Below are 15,268 nucleotides of genomic sequence, written 5' to 3'. Positions count from 1 at the left end.
GGTTGAAGCCACAAATGTTGGTCATGAATTTGACCCAAGAGGGACACAGCCAACATTCTCCAAATGGGTCGGGTAGAGCATTATTCAATAGCTAGTTATGCAGAGGTTTAGGTCTGAAACAAGAGATGGTATAGCAGGGAAGTGGGACCAGTAGCATCTAAAAGGGATGGTATTAGGGATGTGAGGAGCTCTGGATGACTTGTACCATGTCTGTACTAGGGGCAGCGAGAGTGGGGTGTGTACCCTCTGTATTCTGATTGTGTCTGATGGGCAGCTGTGTTGAATTTTATAGTAAAGTTTACCAATGACTCCCATCTCCCGTCTGGGGTGCCATGGGTTATTAAGTAGAATAAAAAAGATCCCCTATTCTGCATAAAAAGTAAAATGCCTTCCTAAATATGCATCCTGTCTCCTACAGGTCGAGCCAGGGCATCCTCCAGGCATCCCTGGCCAACATCAACAGCAGTCACTTGTTTGATCATAGAATAAGCAAGGAGACACAGGGGACCAGTGTTGTAGAAACCCCTTTAGGTCTTATAGGAAATACATATCTCCTTTTGACAACCGGCTGGTGGGTTGTCTTCTGACCTCACCACAAGAATGGTCTGGTTAAACCACTGGGTATAGGTTTCCTGGATCTCAAATCTTCACTGGTAAAATTCCCTGCTGATGGGTATAAGCAAGAAGAGATAGAAAAAAAGGTAGAGTTGGGCTTGGGGCGTGGTACATGGAGAAGGTCTTGTTCTTCAGAGGCTGGATGCAGGCTGGTCAACCTTGGTATCTTCTGAAACCTAAGAGAGCAATGTCCTGTTGGGGCTGAAAGGTAGAAAGGGGTGTATCTTGTATCTTGGGATGATGGTATAAAGAAAGGGCTTGAGATGAGAAAGGTGAATCTAGTGGGGGAAACCATTGAGTTAGTGGTAATCGGGGTAGTACGGACGACCCTAAAGCATCCGTCCATTTACAAGAGAGAGGAGACAGGTTGTGATCAGGAGGAGAGAGGAGGACCAAGTCTCTGATGTTGAGCACTTGTACCTGGGCTGCCTTGAACTCGCTCTGTATCCATGCACAACCCGGAAGCCCTGGCTTTCTTGCCAGCCTCCCAAGTGCTGGGATTACAATCTTATGCCCGAATGTCAGTTTAGGCTTCTTACTTAATTGTTGCTTTCTTTGACAGCTTCATGTAGCTTCCTTTGGACTTGAACTCCTGACCCCTCACATCCAACTCCAAACATTAGTATCACAGTTATGTACTGTCACACGTGACTTTTTCCCCCTCTTAAGACAAGGTCTTGCAATATAGCCAGAATGGGCTCAGTCTCCTGAGTGCTAGGATTGTGGTGTGTGCCATTCTACATATGGCTGTGGTATTCAGAATATGCAAATTAATTTAAAGGTTTTGTTTCGTCTTGTCTAGCGAGACGGGGTTTCTCTGTGGTTCTGGCTGTCCTGGAACTCACTCTGTAGACCAGGTTGGCCTCAAACTCAGAGATCTACCTGCCTCTGCCTCCCAAGTGCTGGGATGAAAGATGTGTGCCACCACAGCCTGGCTAAACTTAAATTTTAAGTGTTATATAAAATTGTCTCTTTTTTATTTTTACTAAGTTCATGTTGTATGTATCTGTCTCTGTGGGTGCACACAGAGGCCAGAAGTAGGTGTTGGATCTCTTGGAACTGGAATTACAGGCAGTTATGAACCATCTGGGTTCTGGGAACCAAACTGGTCCTCTGGAAAAGCATCAAGTGTTCTTAATTGCTAAGGCCTATCTCTAGCTCAAAATGCTAGCAGAGAGTCTGCTTAGATGGATGGTTCAGTGGATGAGAAGACTTGCTGCTAAGTCTGATGGCCGGAATTCAATTCTCTGAATCCACAAAGAGGAAAAGAAAGAAATGGATTCCTAAATTGTCCTGTGACCTGTTTACATGCATATACCTGACCCTGGGAATTTCCAGGAAGCCTAGATGACAGAAGACACTTCCTCTCCAGGGAAGTCTCCTTTCTCTACTTCATAGTCTGCAATGGACATTGGGACAAAACACCTCATAGTGGGGCTTGAAGCTACGAACATCTCTTATGGTTCTAGGCACTGATGTGTAAGTTAATGGCTGGATTCTCCTCATGATCAACCCCACTCTCTCATGCTGGACCTACCAGTGTCAGTGTCCTGTGGAATGTGCCTTGTGGCTGGGGACACTGCAGAGAGCACTGGGCCCAAGCTGTGTCACATTGAAGAGACTCCTAATGGTGTTCTTAGTTATCTTTGCCACAGATACATAGCATCACGTCCATACATAGACTGGGTCATCACGTCCATAGGTCCTGTGTAAACTTTTACCCTTCTGGGTAAGACCAATCTGTGTGGCTGGACCAATGGATGCTACAGGTAGAAGACAGGTCCCTCAGGCTAGCACAACACGATTTGGTGAAAACTTATTTTGGTAATAATTAACTTGATCTCAGTTCACAATAAGACACACATAAATCTCCTTGAGGAACAGAGCAAGCTAAATACAGAGCAGATGTGACTGCATCAAAACTCTTTGTAAAGTTCATAAAGATGGGTTCTGTAGACTGACAGAAACAGGCTTAGGATAAGGGTCTGGGGGAGGAGCGGGAGCTGGCTCTGGCCACACATATAGAGCAAAAGTCACCATTCTCAGCCCAGCCTTCTGGGAGCATAACCTGTTATGCATTTTTTTCCCTTGAAGGAACAACCGGTGTTTTTAACATTCCCAGGGCTACATCCTCAGCCTGCCTCTCAGGTTCTAGATAACTCTGTGAGGTTGTGATCACAGGCTCCTCCGGGGATGCTTCATTCTCCTAACACCAGTCCTTGTGTGTGTGTTGGGGGGAGGGGGCGGTTGAGAGAGAGCCTCATGTAGCCTAGGTTGGTCTCAAATCACCACATCGGTGTATCTGACCTTACACTACTGATGCTACTTCCTCCCCTTCCAAGTGTGAGATGACTGTGTCCTCCACTCTGGACTGGAAACAGAGTCCATGAAACAGTCCTCTTCCATGTAGCTCAGGTTGGCCTTAAACTCAAGGTCTGTAACCATCCTTGAGGAACGTAGACATTCTAAGTGACTCTGGTGGCTATCAGGCCACCGGAACAATGGTCCCCAAGGAACTGGAGTTTCGCCCCCGCCCCCCCAGGGCGGAGTCTCGTGCTGAGAAAAGGAAAAGGCTGGAGCCTAGTGCCAGTCAGAGCTTCAGCTCTCTCCCAGGAAGAGGCCTCACAGCATTCTCATAAGTTGTCAGACCACCTTGCAGGACAGACTACAGCAGAGACAACGCTGGCTTGGCAGGACCCCTTGCCTGGGATGGCTTAGCTCTGACACATTTCCCCTTCTCCTTAAACCTACGCTGCACATTGGTCACCTCAAGATCACCTTGGGGTGTTACTGAGACTTTTCCTCCTGTCTTCCTAACGTGCCCACAACAAATGAATCTTCTTCTGCTTTTCACTATTATTCCTTTCCTTAAAAAGAAAGAAAGAGCCGGGCGGTGGTGGCACACGCCTGTAATCCCAGCACTCTGGGAGGCAGAGGCAGGAGGATTTCTGAGTTTGAGGCCAGTCTGGTCTACAGAGTGAGTTCCAGGACAGCCAGGGCTACAGAGAGGGAAACCCTGTCTAAAAGAAAGAAGAGAGAGAAAGCAGGGCAGTGGTGGTACACGCCTTTAATCCCAGTACTCGGGGGCCAGAGGCGGGAAGAATTAGGCAGATTTGTAGGGGGATGGCAGAGGCAGGCAGAATTAGGCAGATCTCTATAAATTCAAGGTCATCTTGGTCTACAGAGTGAGTTCCAGGACTCCACAGGGCTACCTTGTGGTATACTCCTGTAATCCCAGAATTCCAGAGGAGGCTGCCACAGGAGGACCACTGAAGATTCTAGTCCAGCCTCGGCTACATATTGAGACCATGTCTCTGCTCCCCTCTGGCCTGTGTTCCCCAGCTCAACAAAATATGCTTGAACAGAATAACACAGTAGGGGCTGGATGGTTGTAGCCTCTGAGGGCACATGTACCTTCTGTTACAAACATCAGTATTAAAATGCTTTCAAAGTGCCTTGCCCCGTTTTGTTTCAGCTAAAACTTTTGAAAGATAACTGTTTCCATCCCTATGTGCTGAGATCAAAAGGCGTGTGCCACCAGGGCCCATCCCCCTTTCTCCACTTTATTTCTCCGCAGGTTCATTCTCATTCTCTGCACTTACCAAAATGTGATCGTGTTGTGCTTGGTTACAGTGTAGCATTCGGCTCAGCAGGAGCCTGTGCCAGGCCCTGGGTTTCACCCCCTTCACCCCCTCCCAAAAGCAAACAACAACAACTACAACAACAACATACAGCAAGCTGGGCACGATTCAGGAGCATTCTTGTGATCCCAGCCTTTGGAGGGAAGGTAGGAGGATCAGGTGGGTTCAAGGCCAGCCTGTGGGACAAAGTGTGGCAGTTTGACTTGTGCCCTGTTAACATACAGTGATGGAAGTCCTTCACTTCTGATGGCCACAGACCCCTGTTTCTGAGTTAGATGCAAGCCTTGTTGTGCACTCTTCAGTGTCTGCAAAGCCAAGGTGTTGGCATGGTGATGCTGAAGGCTCAGCTTCTACAGAGGAAAGTCCCACTCTATAGGTCACGAGGTATAACAGTCCAACCAAATAAGTACGTAAATAAATAAATAAATAAATAAACAGAGAGAGAGAGAGAGAGAGAGAGAGAGAAAGAGAGGAATACAAGCCAAGCATCACTAGTTCAGGGCCATCCTGGACTACAAAGTGAGACCCTGCCTCACAAAATACCAGGGGTTGGGAAGAATAGACCCTGGAAAACTGTCAAGAATGTGAAAGCTTGGGGACTGGAGAGATGGCTCAGTGGTTAAGAGCACTGACTGCTCTTCTGAAGGTCCTGAGTTCAAATCCCAGCAACCACATGGTGGCTCACAACCATCTGTAATGAAATCTGATGCCCTCTTCTGGTGTGTCTGAAGACAGCTACAGTGTACTTACATATAAATAATAAATAAATCTTGAAAAAAAAAAAGAATGTGAAAGCTTGTCTTGGTGCCTGTAAAGCTGACTAGGTGCTGACTAGGATACAAAGATGGGAGGCAGTTGGCTCAAGGCGAGATGGCCAGGCTGCCTCAGCAGCTCACTGAGATGGACAGGAAACAAAGAGCCCAGGCTGATAACTGAGCCTCCAAGAGGCTGTGTGTGATAACACAGGCAGGGCTGAGGGGCGGGAGGAGGCACCATTCACAGAGCTGACCTTACAGGCTGCTCTGCCTATAACAAACCCACAGAATTCTTTCCTCCTTTCTTTGTTTCTTTCTTTCTTTGTTTTCTCTTCCTTTTTTTTCTTTTCTTTTCTTTCTTTCTTTTTTTCTTTCTTTTTTTGGTTTATTCAAGAAAAGTTTTCTCTGTATAGCCCTGGCTGTCCTGGAACTCATTCTGTGTAGACCAGGCTGGCCTCGAACTCAGAAATCCCCCTGCCTCTGCCTCCCAAGTACTGGGATTAAAGGCGTGCGCCACCACTGCCGGGCCTCTTTCCTTTCTGACACTCATGCCTGTCCCCCTGCAGCAGGTATCTCTGGATGTCTACTGTCAGATAAGTCCTTAGTAGGCCCCAGAGGGCACAGCAGTAAGCAACAGATCAGAATGTCCTGGAACAGCCTTTGTCCCACAGTGAGGGAAGCATTAAAGGAGTAACAGTCAGGAGGGTTGTGACAGTCGGCACAGTCTTACCTAACATTCAGAAGTCCCAGGGCATCCTCAGCTACAAAGTGAGTTTTTTGTTTTGTTTTGTATTGTTTGCGAGAACTCACTAGACATGGCTAACTTAGAGTTCATAGAAATCTGCCTGCCACCGGGTGGTGATGGTGCATGCCTGTAATCCCAGCACCTGGGAGGCAAAGGCAGGCGGATTTCTGAGTTCAAGGCCAGCCTGATTTATAGAGTGAGCTCCAGGAGAGCCAGGGCTATAGAGAGAAACCCTGTCTCAAAAAAACCAAATCCAAAAAAACCAAAAAAAAAAAAAAATCTGCCTGCCTCTGCCTCCTGAGTGCTAGGATTAAAGGCATGCACAACGATGTATGCCTTGAATTGGTTTTGTTGTTGTTGTTTTTTAATTTAAACCTTTTCTGTGCAGGGGTGTTTTGCCTGAATGTGTAGGCACTGAATCCCCTGGGACTGGAGCTGCAGAAGGTTGTGAGCCACCGTGCAGGTGCTGGGAATTGGGCCTGGACCCTCTGGAAAAGCAGACGGTGCCCTAACCACTGAGCCTTCCCCAGACCTACGACTGTGTCTATAAGGAAGCTCCCAGAGCCATGAAGACATTTTAGCGCGCTTTTCCATATTGCTTGTCTGAAACTGTTTTGAACCCTAGAAAGAAACAGTGTATACAAAACTCACAAATGTGTGTACACAAGCACACACACTCACTCCTCTCTCCCAACGCATAAACCCACATGCAAAACCCACAAACATGTCTAACTCTTTCCACTTAGATGCACACATATGCAGCAGCCCACGTTGACATGCCCAAGCACACAGTGGACACACAGACACTGCCACCCTGCACAAAGGAAAAACCTGTGTAGACACAAGGCAAGAGGGTCTACGGCGGCCCCTCCTGGCGGCCCCTCCTGGCTGCCTGCACCACATGGTTGGTCGGCAGTCTCTGGCTCGCTTGTCTTCAGAGACTTGGGTGAATGGCTAAAGAGAACTGAAACCTCGCTGACAGGAAGAGAAACCGCTCCTGGGCTTTTCTGGTACATCTGACCTAGCTGTTGGGACGCTAAGCAAGCAGCTGTAGTTTCTGGGGCCGCCCTGTCTAACGGTCCTGGGCTGCTGTTTGAGCGGAGCCCAGCTGTGTGCTTGGGCTTGATTTCCTTGGGTTTCTGCCCAGAGGCAGGTGGGAGGCCCAGTGGGAGAAAGAGGTCCAGGGAATCCCTCACAGCCGCAGATGTGCCAGGCACCACCTTTCTTCTTGGTCTGTAAAGTGCTGTAGAGGCCTCGCGAGCTCCCGTACACAGGGGAGGGAGAAGCCAAGGCCAGGGATGGGGGAGCACAGTAAGAAGCACCCACAGGATTTTGCCTCACAGCTGACAGTCTGGTTCTGATAAAAAAACGTCTGTCAAGCTTGGGAAAGTCCCCAGGTGCTAGGACACAAACGCTTCTGTGTGGGTCTTGTCCATTTCTTAAGCTTGGTGGCCCATGGTCTGTGTTGCTAATGAGAAAGGGATGGGAGCTTGGACCAGTGCGTGGGCGGGTAGGAAGGGAACATGAGGTCATTGTTTTCTTGTCCTTCAGAGTTTAGTTTACCGGCTAATATTATGGTCTGTCGAGAGATTTGGGGGTGTAATGAAGTAAAAGGTGTTCTTCAAAAGTCTCAACTTAGCCAGGCAGTGGTGGCACATGCCTTTAATCCCAGCACTTGGGAGGCAGAGGCAGGCAGATCTCTGAGTTCGAGGCCAGCCTGGTCTACAGAGTGAGTTCCAGGACAACCAAGGCAACACAGAAGTCTCAGCTTTTAGTGGACCACGGTGGCTTCCATCTGCTGTAATCCCTTCACTAGGAAGGCTGAGGCAGGGGAATCATTATCACTGTAAGTTTGAGGCCAGACTGTGCTATGCCCTGGGTCCCAGGTTAACCTGCCCATGCAGTGAGACCCATTCTCAAAGAAACAAACATAATAAAATCAGCTCAACTCCTGGATTGGGGTCTGGCTCGGATCGAACACCTGCCTAGCATGTGCCTCTGCGTTTATGTCTAACACCACGAGTGACTGGATTAATGAATGGATAAGTAAATAAAAGGTTGGTGGACTATAGCCCTGCAATAACTGCAAGACTAAGTTCTTCTTCAAATTCCCTCTTGCCTCCACTGTAACAGAATAATTGAATATTGGAGGTGGAAAGGATCTTGGAGGCACTGCAGGCTAGTGGTTACACAACTTTCTACTTCTCTTCCAGATTTATCCCTCGACCTGACCTAAGACTTATCTCAATACGATTTGAATTAACTTTTTGTTTAAAATTCAACAAAAGCCAAGAAGCCATGGCTAAAACACATTTTAAACCAACCTCTCACTGGGAATGGTGGTACGATCCTTAATCCCAGCACTTGGGAAGCAGAGGATGTCTGTGAGTTCAAGGCCAGCGTGGTCTACACAGAGAGACCCAGGATAGACAGGGATATAGAGAGACCCTGTCTCAAAAACAAAACACAAAACTCCCTCTCTGGGTTAGGATGTAGTTCAGAAGCTTTTAATGTAAGTGAGACCCTGTCTTTAATTTCCATACTGAGTACAAACATGTGCTGTATGAATATGTGATTTTTTTTATTTTAGGTTTTGTTGTGTGCTGTTGTTGTTTTAGAGTGTAACAGAGGGGGCTTGCTATATTATCCTATCATGGTTAATACTTGCTAAGTCGGGGCTGGAGAGACGGCTCAGCGGTTAAGGGCGCTGGCTGCTCTTCCAGAGGTCCTGAGTTTGAATCCCAGCAACCACATGGTGGCTCACAACCATCTGTAATGGGATCTGATGCCCCTTCTGGTGCGTCTGAAGACAGCTACACAGCTACAGTGTACTCACATACATTAAAATGAATAAATAAATCTTAAAAAACAAAAAACTTGCTAAGTCACCCAGCCATGCCTCAGCCTCCTAGTAGCTACAATTCTAGGCCTGTGCCACGAGGTCTGGCTCATATTTTCAAACTGTGAATCCGACCTGGAATTGTATGTCAATGGTGGACCCCATACAGTAAGCTCTAGAGTCCACCTCCAGCACTGTGAAAAATCTCAAATGAAACTCAATGACTTATATTTTAAAATGATTTACATTCATTTGTGAATTGCCTAAAATCATATAGAGTGTTCTGGTGGGAATACACCACATGTGGCAAACGAGATGCTATCGAGTCAGCCTCTGCGCAGGACCACATGCCAGGCAAGAGCTCAGGGGCTCCGCACCACCATCCTGGCCTTCGGTGACATTTTTATTAAAAATTGAGATCAGGTTTATTTACTGTAGAAAACAAACAAACAAAATCCCCAGCACTGACTAGGCACCTGGAAACATTTAAACAATAGCTTAGAAAATTAGGTCCAATAACTTGGTACCCTACAGGGTTGGGTTTTTTAAATTTATTTTTTATCATTTTGTTTTGCTTTTTTTGTCTTGTCTTGTTTTGTTTTGTGGAGACAGAGTTCTCCATAAAACTCAGTACTCTACATAGACATAGCCCTGGCTTTCTAGGAACTCCCTATGTGGACACAAGCCTGATGTCAGCCTCCCCGAGTGCTGGGATTAAAGGTGTGAGTCACCAAGTCCAGTTCATATTTTTATTTTTTTGAAAGCTCCTCCTCATTCTGGGGCAAGAGATGTGTGTGTATGTGTGTGTGTGTGTGTGTGTATTGGGTGTGCATGTGCATGCATGTATATGTGTGCATGTTTGTGCATGTGTGTGTGTATTGTGTGTGTATGTACATGTATGTATATGTGTGCATGTTTGTGCGTGTGCATGTGTGTGTGTGTGTGTTCCTGGGCATCTTTCCCAGGACTTTAGGCATGCTAGGCAAATGCTCTACAGCCACCTCTCTTCCTTTTTGATAACTTCCTGTTTCTTTTTGTTAAACTTGTCATCGTCACTTATTTCTCAAAGGATGCTGATTATATTTTTAATGGAATTTTCTTTAATTTCTTTTATTATCACCACATTCTCATCAAAGTGGGAAGCTGTCCAGGCAGACACACTACTAGAAGAGATAAGGGTTCTACCTCGAGATCCAAAGGCAGTCTCGAAGAGATTCTCCTGCCAGAAAGAGGGTCTGGATCACACTAGCCAGACTTAAGCATGAATATATATGAGACCTCAAAGCCCTGTCTCCACAGTGACATACTTCCCCTAACAAGGCCACACCTCTTCCAATAAGGCCACACCTGCCAATAATACCAATCATGTTTAAACCACCATAGCTGGCCTAATGGCTTAGACTTGTAATCTTAGCCACTGAAGAGGCCGAGTCGGTAGGTGTGCAAGTTCAGCACAGCCTGGACAATTTAATGGAGAACTAGCCTCAAAATTGGCTGGGGAGATGGCTCAGTGGTTAAGAGTACTGGATCTGGGAGCCAGGCATGGTGGCGCACGCCTGTAATCCCAGCACTTGGGAGGCAGAGGCAGGTGGATTTCTGAGTTCGAGGCCAGCCTGGTCTACAGAATGAGTTCCAGGACAGCCAGGACAACACAGAGAAACCCTGTCTCAAAAAACAAACAAACAAAAAAACCAAAAAAAAAAGAAAAAAGAAAAAGAAAAAGAGTACTGGATCTGCTTCCAGAGGACCTGTAGTCTTAGTACCAACATGGTGGCTCATAACCATCCGTCATTCCGGTTCCAGGGGATCCCATGCCCTCTGCCTGCCTCTGAGGATACTGCAGGTATTAGCATGGTACACATACATACATACATGCAGAGAAAACATACTTATGTTACATATTTATGTTAAATAATTGAGGGTTAGAGAGATGGTAAAGAAGTTCAGAGCACTGAGTGCTCTTTCAGAGGTCCTGAGTTCAAGTCCAGCAACTATATGGTGGCTCACAGGATCCAAGGCCCTCTTCTGGTGTGTCTGAAGACAACTACAATGTACTCATATACATAAAATAAATAGATAGATCTTAAAAAAGATGATGCCACATGTGGTAACATTCAAATAAATAAATAATAAGATACAATTGCAGAAGATATTACTTAAAAATTTTAACCAAAATGGGGAGGAGCTTGGGCTGAGAAGTCAAGTGCTCATACAGATTTTCAAGGCCATGAGTTCAAATCCTTATACTGAAAAGGAGGTGCACTGAAAAGAGGCCAAAGAGTAGCCTTTATCTGGGAGACACCTACATACATACCTTTACTTGGGAAGTCTTTTCTCTAGAGTCTCAGAGAAGAATCTTTCTGTAGCATGCCAACTGGTAATCTGAGAATAGAAAAAGAAAATCAGGACTCGATTTTAGTTACTTTTCCTGCTCCTGTCAACCTTTCTTTTTTGTTTTTGTTTTTGTTTTTTTGTTTGTTTGTTTGAGACAGGGTTTCTCTGCAGAGCCCTGGCTGTCCTGTAACTTACTCTGTAGACCAGGCTGACCTTGAACTCAGAGATTCACCCATCTCTGAATCATAAGTGCTGGGACTAAAGGTGTGCACCACCACAGCTGGACCTCTAATCCATCTTTTAATTTTATTTATCTACTGATTTACTTGAAACAGTCTCTCTTTAGTATTTATTTATTAGTTATTTTTGTATGTTTGTTTGTTTGTTTTTTGAGACCATGTCTCACTGTGTAACTACAGTTGTCTTGAAACTCACTATGGAGACTAGGCTGGCCTTGAACTCACAGAGATCTCCCCGCACTCTATCTCCTGAATATTGTATTATTGTATATAAGTATTGTATACAATACTTGTAGTATTTTATACAAGTATTGTATAAGTCACTATGTCTAGCAGAGACAGAGACAGTCTCTCTTTGTAGATCTGGCTGGCTTAGAACTTCTTAGGTAGACCAGGCTACCCTTGAACTCACAGTAATTATCTTGCTTTTTCCTCCTAAGTTCTGGGATCCTAGGCCTATACCTCCCTGTTGGGTCTTTTACCGTATTTGTGTCAGGCACTTGGTCACAGCCAGGAAAAGACTGGGAAATTTACTGACAACTCGGGACAAAACATTGAAATCAGGCATGGACACACACACACACACACACACACACACTTGGGAGGCAGTCAGGATTTTGGGGTTGTACTTAGCTACATAGTAAGTTTGAGGCACGTGTGGACTGCATGAGATACCTGAAACATGGTGAACCAGGACCTGACAATTTGATTCCCCCTTTGTAAGGGCCTCACGACCCTCTCTTCTGGGCCTCACTGCAGTAGAACGCCCGCATGGGCATCGGCGGGGGCCTCACGACCCTCTCTTCTGGGCCTCACTGCGGTAGAACGCCCGCATGGGCATCTGCGGGGGCCTCACGACCCTCTCTTCTGGGCCTCACTGCAGTAGAACGCCCGCATGGGCATCTGCTGCAGTTTGTTTCTCTCAGAGTTAATTAGACAGACAAGGTCCCTTTGTTCTGATTAGCCGATCTTGTCAGACTGTGAAATCAATTGAGCTCCCACCAATGGGGATCTACCAACTACTTCAAAGATAAAAGATGTCTTCACCATTTTGGTGACAGTGTTTGCTAGCCAGGTTTGGGTTCAGGCTTACTATGTTAAAAACAAACTTGTCAGCCGGGCGGTGGTGGCGCACGCCTGTAATCCCAGCACTCTGGGAGGCAGAGGCAGGCGGATTTCTGAGTTCGAGGCCAGCCTGGTCTACAGAGTGAGTTCCAGGACAGCCAGGGCTACACAGAAAAACCATCTCGGAAAAACCAAAATCCAAAAAACCAAAAAAAAAAAAAAAAAAAAAAAAACAAACTTGTCCCACGAAACCACTTCTTTTTATGAGCCTTGTGTGACATCAAGGTTATTCATTTCCAATACATACAACGGAGCGCCCTGAAGCAACACAGCTGTCTCTATGGATGTCACATAATTATAATCTTGTGTGTCTAAATGGCCACGTGCCGGGCTAGGGGTGTAGCTCAGTCTAGTACCTGGGTGCCATTCCCAGTACCCCAAGTAAATAAATTAATCCAATTTCAAAATAAGTGCTTACAGCCCGGTGGTGGTGGCGGCACACGCCTGTAATCCCAGCACTTGGGAGGCAGAGGCAGGCGGATTTCTGAGTTCAAGGACAATCTGGTCTACAGAGTGAGTTCCAGGACAGCCAGGGCTGCACAGAGAAACCCTGTCTTGGAAAAAAAAACAAATCCAACCCCCTCCCCCTCCAAAAAAAAAACCAAAGAAAAACCAAAATAAATAAATAAAGCACTTGCTGCCTTGCCCAACATATCCTCTCCTTTTTTTTCTTGATTTTCTTTTTTGTTTGTTTATTTTGTTTGTTTGTTTTTTGAGACAGGGCTTCTCTGCGTAGCCCTGGCTTAGAACTCACTTTCTAGACCAGGCTGGCCTCGAATTCACAGAGATCCATCACAGCCTCTGCCTCCCAAGTGCCGAGATTAAAGAGGCATGCCACCACCACCAAGCTCCTTTTAAAATGTTATAATGAGATTAAAATAAAAACTGGAGGCTCACCCCAAGAAATAGTGCTGCCCACTGAAGTAGAAACTTAAAGGTTCTTTGAAAAGTCGTTTGGATGGTGTTTGGCCCGGGCAAACACGTGAAGGAAGGTTTAGCTGAAGCAGACACAGGATGTTCTGCTAAAGTAATCACATGAAAGGACACGTGATGAAGGATGCTTTGCTAAGGACATGCATGTATTGGTGCACCTTACACTACATAGTTGAACTGCATTTGTTGGGACTCCATAGAGAGAAACATGCCAACAACCTCTTGGTGGTGTGCCGCAGTTTGATGCTACTTCCTGCCTACTTGAGCTGGTTGACAGAGTGATGTCAGCTGAGAGAGATGCACACGTGTGCTGAGGCGGGACACGTGCTGAGACACACGGAGGACGTGTGCTGTTTGGAGGGTATACAAGGACTTGATGGACAGTGACAGGTGGACGGTGACGGAGGCTGAGCTAGGCTTGCTTATAGAGCTGGCTGTACAATGCTTGTTGGTCTCAGATCTTCACTGATCTTCACTTCCCTGAGAGAGGCATGCCTGAGACCTTCGGGCAGCCTTCCTGGTCCCTCCCGCTGACTGGAGCGGAGGCTGCGGTCTGGCTGCCTCTGCTAGGTAGTGCCACCGCTGCGGATGGATTCACATTTGCCATCCTGACTCTGCCAAACTGGACTGCTGCTGTAGCTGTGTTTGAGAGTGGACCAAGCTGCCGCTGCTGACCTGTGAAATGAAATGCTGATTTCCAGACTACACAGACAGGAGTTGCTCCAAAGAACCTTTCTAAACGGGTCCACGCACCACCCCAACCCCACCCTGTCTTTCCCACCACCCCTGGTTGGCAGTGGGTTAAAAGGGAGGTTAAAGCATTTAAGAACCGTTGTTAGAAAGAGGTTTTGAACTCCTGGGCATATACCCAGAGGATTCCCCAGCAGGTAATAAGGATACGTGTTCTACTATGTTCATAGCAGCCCTATTTATAATAGCCAGAAGCTGGAAAGAACCCAGGTATCCCTCAACAGAAGAATGGATGCAAAAATGTGGTATATATACACAATGGAGTACTATTCAGCCATTAGAAACAATGAATTCATGAAATTCTTAGACAAATGAATGGAGCTGGAGAACATCATACTAAGTGAGGTAACCCAGTCTCAAAAGATTAATCATGGAATGCACTCACTAATAAGTGGATATTAGCCTAGAAAACTGGAACACCCAAAACATAATCCACACATCAAATGAGGTACAAGAAGAACGGAGGAGTGGCCCCTGGTTCTGGACTCATTGTAGCAGTATAGGGCAAAACCAGAACAGGGAAGTGGGAAGGGGTGGATGCGAGAACAGGGGGAGGGAAGAGGGCTTATGGGATTTTCGGGGAATGGGGGGTCAGAAAAGGGGAAATCATTTGAAATGTAAATAAAAAAATATATCGAATAAAAAAAATACTGCCCAAAAAAAAGAGGTTTTGAAAAAAATTAAAGTTTACAGCCAGCATTCAGGGTAGATGGTCTCACTCACCCACCAGAGTTAACAACTAAAATTCCACCCACCAAAGTGCCACAGGCCAACCTCACCTAGGCAATCTCTCACTAGGAATATTACCAATAGGTGGCTGGACAGATGGCTCAGGGGTTAAGAGCACTGACCAATCTTCCAGAGGTCCTGAGTTCAATTCCCAGCAACCACATGGTGGCTCACAACCATCTGAAATGGGATCCAATATCCTCTTCTGGTGTGTCTGAAGGCAGTGTACTCATATACATAAAATAAATAATCTTTTTTTTTAAGGAATGTTACCAGTTGAATCTAGGTCCTGTCAAGCTGACAATTGAAATTAACTAACACACCCCTTCTCCCAGGTCCCAGATCCTCCAGTTATCCTGACTCAGGCCCCAAGCACTCACGCTCCTTTAGGATTCTTCCCTGCAGTGATTTGGTCTTGGAATCTGTCGCTGAGGCAGCTCCCTCTGATCTGGTAAGCTCACGTATTCTATCTTCTCCCTGCCTTCCCAGGTGGGAATCACCTTCCTGTGATCGCTTGAAAGGGTGCATTCCAGGACATCTTACTCCCCTTTCCTTGGGCCCTC

The sequence above is a fragment of the Apodemus sylvaticus genome, chromosome 2 (assembly GCF_947179515.1).
Source record: "Apodemus sylvaticus chromosome 2, mApoSyl1.1, whole genome shotgun sequence".
NCBI lineage: Eukaryota > Metazoa > Chordata > Mammalia > Rodentia > Muridae > Apodemus > Apodemus sylvaticus.
The sequence above is the reverse complement of the archived record's forward strand: the minus strand, read 5'-3'. Positions refer to the sequence as shown.